The sequence below is a fragment of the Scyliorhinus canicula genome, chromosome 2, assembly GCF_902713615.1.
Source record: "Scyliorhinus canicula chromosome 2, sScyCan1.1, whole genome shotgun sequence".
NCBI classification, from domain to species: domain Eukaryota; kingdom Metazoa; phylum Chordata; class Chondrichthyes; order Carcharhiniformes; family Scyliorhinidae; genus Scyliorhinus; species Scyliorhinus canicula.
Genome location: NC_052147.1, coordinates 59,533,545 through 59,543,630, shown reverse-complemented (window position 1 = coordinate 59,543,630; position 10,086 = coordinate 59,533,545). Strand labels below are relative to the sequence as shown.

Sequence of the window (10,086 nt, the reverse complement as noted above, 5' to 3'; positions counted from 1 at the left end):
ATTTTGGGCAGGGGTTTGCAGATGTCATGTCCACGGTGTTAAAAACAAGGGTGACACTGAGTCCAGAGGTGGCAAATTTCGGGGTGTTCAGAAATCCAGGAGGAGAAAGAGGCAGACGTTCTGGCCTTTGCTTCCCTGGAGACGGATACTATTAGCTTGGAGGGACTCAAAGCCCCCAAAGTCAGAGACCTAGCTATCGGACATAGCTAGCTTTCTCTGTTTGGAGAAAATCAAGTTCGCCTCGAGAGGGTCACTGTTAGGGTTCGCTCGGAGGTGGCAACCGTTCGTCGATTTCTTTGCGGAAAATTAATCGTCAGCAGACGGTGGGGGAGGGGGTTGGTTTAGCTTAGGAGTAGGGGGTTAATAAAGGTGGGACCTGTAAGGGAGGGAGACGGCTTTTGCACTATGTTTATAGTTTCATGTACATTGTTTACTGTGTTGCTGTTATAATACCAAAAAATACCTCAATAAAATGTTTATTTTTTAAAAACTAAGAGAAAATGGTGGGTCACGGAGGTCGGCCGGCGTGGGTCACAGAGGTTAGCCGCTTGCTGAAAATGGGTCCTCGGGAAAAAAAGTTTGAAAAACACTGCCCGAGAAGCCCCACTCAGGCAAGTATACAATTTCAGAAAGCTGAAAAAATTTACAAGATGTATCTTACAATCCAACATTCAGGGCAAGTTTGAGGTGAATTATCAGACAAACTGTGGTCAGACATACCATAGTACAGAGTAAATGAAAGATGCAACCAAAATAGATTCCACAGATTTCTCAAACAAATCTCCCTAGATGTTAACTGCGAGTCAACCAATCTCTCCGAAACTTTGTCTTCCAATCCCCACGTACGAAGATTCTCTCCAAAAATCACTCCCACTTGGAAACCCTCGAAGGGTTTCAATTGTCTTCCAATCCCCACGTACGAAGATTCTCTCCCAAAATTCACTCCCACTTGGAAACCCTCAAAGGGTTTCAATCTTGCTTTCCGTGATTTCTTCTCCCTGGATTCCCAAGTACACTCAATCTTTCAAAACACTTTCAGATCTATGGTTGTGCCAAGCAGAACACACTTCTCCAAAGGAATACATTTGCTCCAATGGTCCTCTTTACATAAAGTCTTTAATTTGGAGCCGTTTCTCAGTTCCTTTCTTATAACTCAACTGGGACCTGGTTCTGTCCCTTGTGTCTTTGTGACACTGGTTGGCTGGCAGAATCCTCAAAACTGATTGTCTCAAGAAAAGCTGTTTGTTCACTGTCCCCTGAACTGATCTGGGGACCTATCAAAACACTCGCAGAGAATCCCACATTTGTTACTAGGCAGGAACCAATGCATTGGAACATCATGTACTTTAAATGCTACAATCTCCACAGACTTCTAATTTAGCATCCAGGGACACAAGGTTCAATGTATGCCATGACAATATTGTTAGCATTTAACATGCAATTTATTATGCTCTGCAAGTAGAAAGAAATGCGCAAGTGGCATAGCCAAAACTAACTTGTGTAGGTGGAGATGGAACTGGACTTGAAAAGTAGAGGTTTCAAGTTGAAAACCCACCATAACAAATTGTGAAAGTGATGTTAACAAAAAAAAAAAGCTGTACATTTGGGCCTAGACTAGGAAAACAAATGACTATGAAAGCTGTCAGATTGTGATAAAAAATCTGAATGGTTCACTCCTATCCTTCAGGGAAGGGATCATACTACCCATCCTATATGCTCTGACCTACAAATAATTCCAGGAACTGTACCTCCCAAAATGCTTCAGCAATCACCAAATGATAAAAACAAGAAGAATATGGGATGGATCAATTGGTAATAATCCTGTTCTTCACCACCATTAGGAAAAATTCTTGGAATTTCTTACTAACATCACCACAAAGACTGCTTCAGTTCAGCACCACAATTTCAAGGCAGCTCGGTATGGGCAACAAAACGCTGCCTTCCCTGCATCACTCACGCCAAAAAGAACACATTAGCATGTTCCACTTATGACATATTGCCCCAATGGGTAAACATAATTCATGGCATCCACACTGAATCCTACAGGATACAAATGTCCCAAATGTAATCACTGTTTTGCTGAGTGACTTGTTATCAGCCAAACCAAGATTGTGTCCCATGCTAAACAGAGGTGTGAATTTTAAAAAGACATCAGTGAAATCAATGCACATTTGGAGTATTGCGAGCAGTTTTCAGCCCCATATCCAAGGAAGGATGTACTGGCCTTGGAAAGGATCCAGAGGAGGTTCACAAAAATGATCCCTGGAATGAAGAGCTTGTCGCATGCGGAATGGTTGAGGACTCTGGGTCTGTACTCAGAGTTTCAACGGATGAGGGGGTTCTTATTGAAAATTACAGGATACCATGAGGCCTGGATAGAGTGGACGTGGCGAGAATGTTTCCACTAGTAGGAAAAACTAGAAGCCAAGGGCACAGCCACAGACTAAAGGGACAATCCTTTAAAACAGAGATGAGGAGGAATTCTTTCAATCAGAGGGTGGTGAATCTGTGGCACTCTTTGCCGCAGAAAGATGTGGAGGACAAATCACGTAATGTCTTTAAGACAGAGATGGACAGGTTCTTGATTAATATGGGGATCAGGGGATATGGGGAAAAGGCAGGAGAATGGGGATGACAAAAATATCAGCCATGATTGAATGGCAGAGCAGACTCGATGGGCCGAGTGGCCTAATTCTGCTCCTATGTCTTATGGCCTTATGTGGCCGCCATGCAGTAAACTTCAGTTATATAACCTGCACAATCAAACATCCCAATGACAATGATTGTCCAGACACATGAATGAAAATTGGCCAATTGTTTGAAGTGCTAAAGAACTGATTGATCACTGCCCAAGGATGAGTCATTATTTTCATCAGACGGAGTGGAAGGATAAAGTATTACAGTAAGACAAAATGCGCTGAGATTTTAAGCATTTCAATGCAATTTTATATGCAAATGTTCCTTGTCCGATTACAAACAAGTCAACTTTAAAGAATGCATTTAAACTGCCAGATTGTGAATATAATTACTAGTGTGTGGTTTTAAAGCTTACAAATCCTCAGGAAGAATTGTTCAAAAGAATTAAATGCAGGCTTTCCATATGGAGCAGAGTAAAGGCACAAATGCAGAGATACAAGAAAACAAAGTGCTCTTGCACATTACCACCTGTAGCAAGCTAAATTCCATCACCCCCAGCCTGCTTCACCCAGACAGGACCATTCAATAACAGACAAACTCAAATGCAACATTACTACAAAAATAAACTGTTAACTCCCTCTTACTACACCTGTAACCTTAGCATTGTAAAGCCTTTTGTTCATCAGCTTGGAAATGATGCAATTACCTCCTTGCTGACATTTGTGTGTATGATAACTATACTGATGGGATTTACATGGCAGGATATGTAAAACAAGAAATACCGTGAATACACTGATGACTGTTACATCTGATGATTTCCAAACAACATACCATACTCTACATTTTGTTTCCAAATGAATACCATTCAAAATCAAAAAAGATTTGATGGGCCAAATTCTACAGCATGGGGACTTGCTGAAGGAGATTATTGGAGGAGGATTAGAGGGATAAATAAATAAATAATCTTTATTGTCACAAGTAGGCTTACATTTACACTGCAATGAAGTTACTGTGAAAATCCCCTAGTCGCCACATTCCGGCACCTGTTCGGGTACACAGGGGGAGAATTCAGAATTCTCAGCTGGTATGGGAATTGAACCCGCGCTGCTGCATAACAAACCAGCTGTCTAGCCCACTGAGCCAAGAGGGAGGAGGAGAATGATGATGTGAGAGAACTTGAAAATGTGAGGTTCCTACGAGCATCTGAAAATGAAAAAGAAGAAAATGCAGGACGAGGCAACATGGAGACATGAGCAGAGGACTATTAGGCAGATCACAATTACTCCACTGTAAGATCTAATGGCACCAGTTAGATAATGAACATTCAAAAATGAATGGCTTTAAGACATACTACCCTAAAACAACATGTCTACACGGTGCTATTTTCCTGATAATATTGCTGAAGGAAAAACAAAGTAAATTTTCAAAGTTAGATTTCTTTCCATTAAGGTCACCAGAAGCAAAAAAATGTTCAAATTATTCAGAAGGTTTCTCAGATATTTACTAATGAAAAATGGTGATAGCTAATGTTAAACCTAGTAGAACACACTGGTGACTATAACTATATATCAAAACAGACCCAAATCCCACAAAAATAAATATTCACTGCAACTCTGTATCTAGGCTTAGAAATGAAATTACATTAACATGTAAAGTAGTAGTGAAGAGTAACAAATTAATTCCACCAAGTGGTCCAAATGCTGTCAAGCACTTCTGCAATATTTGAGCTTATGATCGTATAATTATAATATAAACTCCTAAATGGAAATAGATTTCAATTCTAAAAAGACATTCAGCACAACACAACTCAATTTCACTCTTTTTCGTAGGTTCAATTTTAAAAACATTTGTTTGCTTCCTCTGAGGGGCCAAACGAGAAAGCTTGGCATGCGGATTCAGTTTTTACAAAGGTATGTCAAAATATTTTTCAAATACCGCATGTTTAAAACAGCCATTTCTGTAACCTCCAAGGCATCCACAAAATTAAAACAGAACAACATAACAGCAAATAAGATGAAGCTGTCTGTCTTAAAAGGGTTGCCAAAAGCCAGGATTCAGAAATTGCAGGTTGCCAATAATTCTGTTGCTTGCGGTTGCAGCTATTAAACTAAACCGAAATGAATTGTCATGTTAATGTTTTTCGACCTCATCGTCATTACACTGATCCATATTGAATATAATTTTTCTTTAACATACTGGTAGCAATACAGTAAATATGCTTATCAACAGTCATATCTAAGGTGTTAAGCTCTTGCAATGGAGCAAACTGTTATTTGAATAGTGCTATGGAATCTTACATAGCTTATACCATGAGGTGTATTTCAGATCAGTCAATAACACAGATATTAGGAAAGAATGCACTTGTTCTAAAGTCACATTCACAGCTCAGTTTTTGCCTTCTTGACTTCTCTGCTGCACCATGTATAAATGTACTGACCATCAATGCAAAACGTGCTATCACAGCAGAATAGCAACCAACTGAGACCTTCCTGAAATCCATGTTGTGCAACACAGCAGAACAGCAACCAACCGAGACCTTCCTGATGCAATTATGTCTTTCGTATTCAAGACTAAAACTATACAGTTGTGGTTTCGCCAATATCCTACACAATTGCCATGCAACACTGTTTGACATTTAATGTCAGTGGTAGAATGCGTTTGTGAAGAACCAAAAAAAGTGCCTTTTGAGGTAGGTGTCATGTCCACCGAAAGGACCAGTACCTCACCACATGATTGTTGTTGCTGCAGTATTAATATGAGCAGTGACTGTGGAGGCAAATATGAGCAGATATACGAACTAGGGGCAGGAGTTGGCCGTTCAATAAGACCATGATTGATCGGATTGTGGCCTCAATTTCACTTTCCTGTCTACTCCCTTGTCAATCAAGAATCCATACAATTCAGCCTTAAAAATGTTAACTAAATAGGGCAGCACGGTAGCATGGTGGTTAGCATAAATGCTTCACAGCTCCAGGGTCCCAGGTTCGATTCCCGGCTGGGTCACTGTCTGTGTGGAGTCTGCACGTCCTCCCCGTGTGTGCGTGGGTTTCCTCCGGGTGCTCCGGTTTCCTCCCACAGTCCAAAGATGTGCGGGTGAGGTGGATTGGCCATGATAAATTGCCCTTAGGTGTCCTAAAGAATAAGGTTAATGGGGGGGTTGTTGGGTTAAGGGTATGGGGTGAATATGTGGGTTTGAGTGGGGTGATCATTGCTCGGCACAACATCGAGGGCCGAAGGGCCTGTTCTGTACTGTTCTAAATAAAACTATACAGTTGTGGTTTCGCCAATACCCTATACAATTGGCAAAATATCCCTACTTTTATATTCCATCTCCTTGCAATAAAAACATTCCATTTGTTTTCCTAATTTCTTGCTGTACCTGCATATTAACTTTTTGCAATTCATATACCAGGAAACACGGGTCCCTCTGTACCTCAAGAGTTCTGTAAACTCTCTCCATTTAAATAATATGCTGTTTTTGTTATTTTTCCTTTCAAAGTGAGCAAGTTCACATTTACCAACTTTATATTCCATCTGCCAATTTTGTGCCCACTCACTGAACACATCTATCCAATTGCAGACTCCTTATGTCCTCTTCATACTTTCCTACCTATCTTTGTCTCACCATAAAATTTTGCAACATACATTAGGTCCTGATATTCAAGTAAATATTATAGATTGGAAATAGTGGAGGCCAACACCAAACCTTATTACAGTCCACTCATTATATCTTTCCAACCTGAAAATAACCATTTACATCTACACTTCCACTGTTAACCAATCCTCAATCTGTGAAAATTTGTTATCCCCCACACCATGAGCTCTCATTTTGTTTTGTAACCTTTGATGTGGCATACTTGAATAAATTAGTCCAATGCGATTTCCCTTTCACAAAATCAAGATGACTCTGCCCAATTGCATTCAGATTTTCTAAGTGCCTTCCTATACCCTCTTTAATATCAGATTCCAGCATTTTCCCACAGCACGGTGGCAGAGTGATTAGCACTGCTGCCTCACAGCTCCAGGGTTCAATTCTACCTTCGGGTGACTGTCTGCGTGGTGGAGTTTGCACATTCTCCCCATGTCTGTGCGGGTTTCCTCCGGGCGCTTCGGTTTGCTCCCACAGTTCAAAGATGTGCAGGTTAGGTGGATTGGCCATGTTAAATTGCCCCTTAAGTGTCCAAAAGGTTAGGTGGGGTTACTGGGTTGTGGGGATAGGTTGGAGGATAGGCTTAAGTAAGGTATTCTTTCCAAGGGCAGGTGCAGATTAGATGGGCCAAATGGCCTCCTTCTGCACTGTAAATTCTACGCTTCAATGATTTGCCCGATGACAGGTCTTAAGCTCCCTCTATCTCCCTCCTATCAAGAATAGATGACTTACATTTGTACACCTGCCATATTTAATCAACAAAATCCAAACATGATTGAAAGACCATTTAATTTTGGTGTTCATTTAGGAAGGAATGAGGATTAGTGCACTTGATAAGTTTTTGGGGCTCTAACATCCTCTGTTAAGCATCTCATCTCAAGGATCCACCTCAATACTATACTTGAACGATGCCCTGATACAAGACTTGAATTCACGCCCAGAGGCAAAAGTACAAACATACAAAAGTAGCCACCACTTGGTTTTAAGATATCAAGAGAACACACTGCACAAGAGCTTGTCATCAGGAGAAGGGGTGGAAAAATAAAATACAAGGAACAAGAGTACTTTACAAAGCATTCTAACAAATGCATATTTATAAAATTGCATAGTAACACTTGTGCAGATTTTTTGCAATTTTAAATAGCACAAGACGACCAGGCACATTTAGTTCCAGTAACACATGGACATGACTTATCAATACATGGCATATAGTGGACATGTTGTCAAATGAAATTTGATAAGGAAGGATCTTACAGTTTCCCTCACCATAACTTAAGTTGAGAACATCCAGTTCAACAAAAGTTAGGTGCAATGTTTATTAAAATAGCAACAATAAAGCCAACATCAACACGAGCAACAACTGAGGTATTTGTCACTGCAGAATTAGATCTTGAACGCTACTGAACTTGGTTAAGTATAGGGCCAAAAAGGGCAGCACAGTGGTTGGCACTGCTACCTCAGTGCTGAGGACCCAGATTCCATCCTGGCCCCAGGTCACTGTGGAGCTTGCACATTTTCCCCATGCCTGCCTGGATCTCACTCCCACAGCCCAAAGATGTGCAGGGTTGTGGGGGTGAGATTGGCCACACTAGATTGTCCCTTATTTGGAAATAAAACAATTGGGTACTCTAAATTTATTAAAATAAATGTAGGGCCAAAGAAAAAAAATGCTATTCCATAAAGACAATTGGAATGCACAAAAAGACGATTATTTGTCGAATGAACTCCGTTCAAACAGTAAATGTTTCTCCCGAACTTGGCGATACCAGATTTTCAGTGATTGACCCCAAGATGTTTGGATCGATATTCGGAGCTCAGCTTTTCCAGTAACACAGTTCCCAAGCTGGCTCGCAGTAGGCAGGGAGGGAGAAGGCAAAGAGCTCCGGCTGTTCAAACCCAGCACAGTGCAAGTCCCGACATGCGGGAACCTGTCAGCAGAGCCCGAGGCTGCGGCCTACCTCTCTCTGGGTCCTACATTAAAAGGCGCGGCGCTGAAAGACATCCGATTAAATAATAAACGTACCAATTAAACCCGCCTCGGCCACAGAAATCAACGGCCAACCGTACCCCGCCCCCGGGCCGTTCACACCCGGGACGTGGCGCAAATAAATAGGGGAAAGCTCACCTGGATTCGGGTCGTTCGACCTTTGTACCGGTCCCTCGGAATCAGGTTTAGGATTCACAGGAGGGACCGGGACGAGCAGAACCCCGCCTGGGCTTCGCACCCAGAGCGCGGTTTCTCGATTCACATACACACACCGATGCTGCTGTTATCACCGCCGAAACCTCCACCAACACCGCCACTCCTCCCGCACTTGAGGGCCAAAAGACTACCAGTATCCCAGGGTGCTGCGCGCCGAGGAGGACTCCCCCACAGGACTGCCAGTATCCCAGGGTGCTGTGCGCTGAGGAGGACTCTCCTTCCCGCCCGCCGCATCCCCCACCTCCAACAGGCTGACACTATCCCAGGGTGATGAGTTTTTGAGAGGCGGCCACTGTTTCCAGTTCGGAGGATTGTCGCAGGACTGCAACCTTTTATACAGCAGCCTCCTTGATGGCTGCAGCTGTTTAGAACCTTAGTAAGGACACACTAGTGTTCAATTCTGGTCGCCACACTACCAGAAGGAAGTGGAGAGGGTACTTAAGAGGTTTATCAGGATTTTGCCTGTTATGGAGGGCATTAACTATGAGGAGAGGTTGATGAAACTTGGTTTGTTCTCACTGGAATGACAGAGGTTGAGGGGTGACCTGATAGAAGTCTACAAAATTATTAGGTAAGGGACAGAGTGGATAGTCAGAAGCTTTTTCCCAGGGTGGTGATGTGTTGGGTAAGCTGGGTCTGCAAGGACTGGGTTTACTGTAGCAGAGAGAGAGAGAGACAGGCTTCCAACACTTGAAGAAATGCAGCTCTATTTTATTGAACTCTTAACTATTAAACTTTAACTGTGGGTTGATACTATGCTGAGTTGACTGGAGACCTGAGGCTAACCTGAACAGACTATCTTACTACCACATGGTGGAAGTTCTAGTTGTTGCTCACAGGCTCTGACTGTCTCAGAGGCTGCATCCCAACAGAGCACAACACTTCAGAGCAGTGCCCTTTGGCCTTAAAGTGGCTGTCCTGTCTGGTGATTGGCTGCTGTGTTCTGTGTGTTCATTGGTCATCCTGTGTGTCAATCAATGTCTGTCTGTGCACCATCATATACTTGTGTGTATATCATGACATCTCCCCCCTTTTAAAAAATGTGTATATGTCAATAAATAGTGAGTGTGTGACTATGTACAAAGTATGTGAGCGTATTTACATCAGTAGGCGCCTGACTATATACAAAATACGTGAACATATTTACATGGGAAGGTGTCTAGTGCAGATAGAGTGCATACAACAAATTAGGAACAAACAATATGTACAGATGTGTAAACGAAGCACAAGGCAATGAAACATTCAGTCTATAAATTCAGTCTCTGGCGGACGACGAATTCTGGTTGACCGCCTCAAGGGTGGGTCAGGGGCCACCTGCACTGCAATGGGTGGAGCTGCAACCAATGTAGAGGGTGGCAAAAGAAGCGGCAGATCGGTGACCTCTTGGAAGTTTTGCTCCTGAGGAATCAGCAGGTGAGGCGGAACATCACGTTCAGGTGGCGAGCGTGGAAGCAGCCGTAGTGCCTGCCTATTACGCCGAAGAAAAGAGCCATCATGCATGCGAATGAGAAATGATCTGGGGGCCACTTGCTTGACCACCACAGCTGTGGCAGATCAGCCACTGTCAGGTAGCTGAACACGAACTCGGTTAGCAGGG

At 42.7% G+C, this 10,086-nt stretch overlaps 1 protein-coding gene across 1 annotated transcript in view; it reads right to left on the bottom strand.

The window, feature by feature from the left end:
- The window catches only part of LOC119954287 (F-box only protein 34-like), a 57,678-nt gene extending 49,038 nt beyond the window's left edge, over positions 1–8,640 (bottom strand). The window contains exon 1 of the mRNA XM_038779384.1: positions 8,412–8,640. The gene's annotated coding sequence lies outside the window, so the exon portion shown is untranslated. The remainder of the gene's footprint in view (positions 1–8,411) is intronic.
- Positions 8,641–10,086: the final 1,446 nt, after the last annotated feature.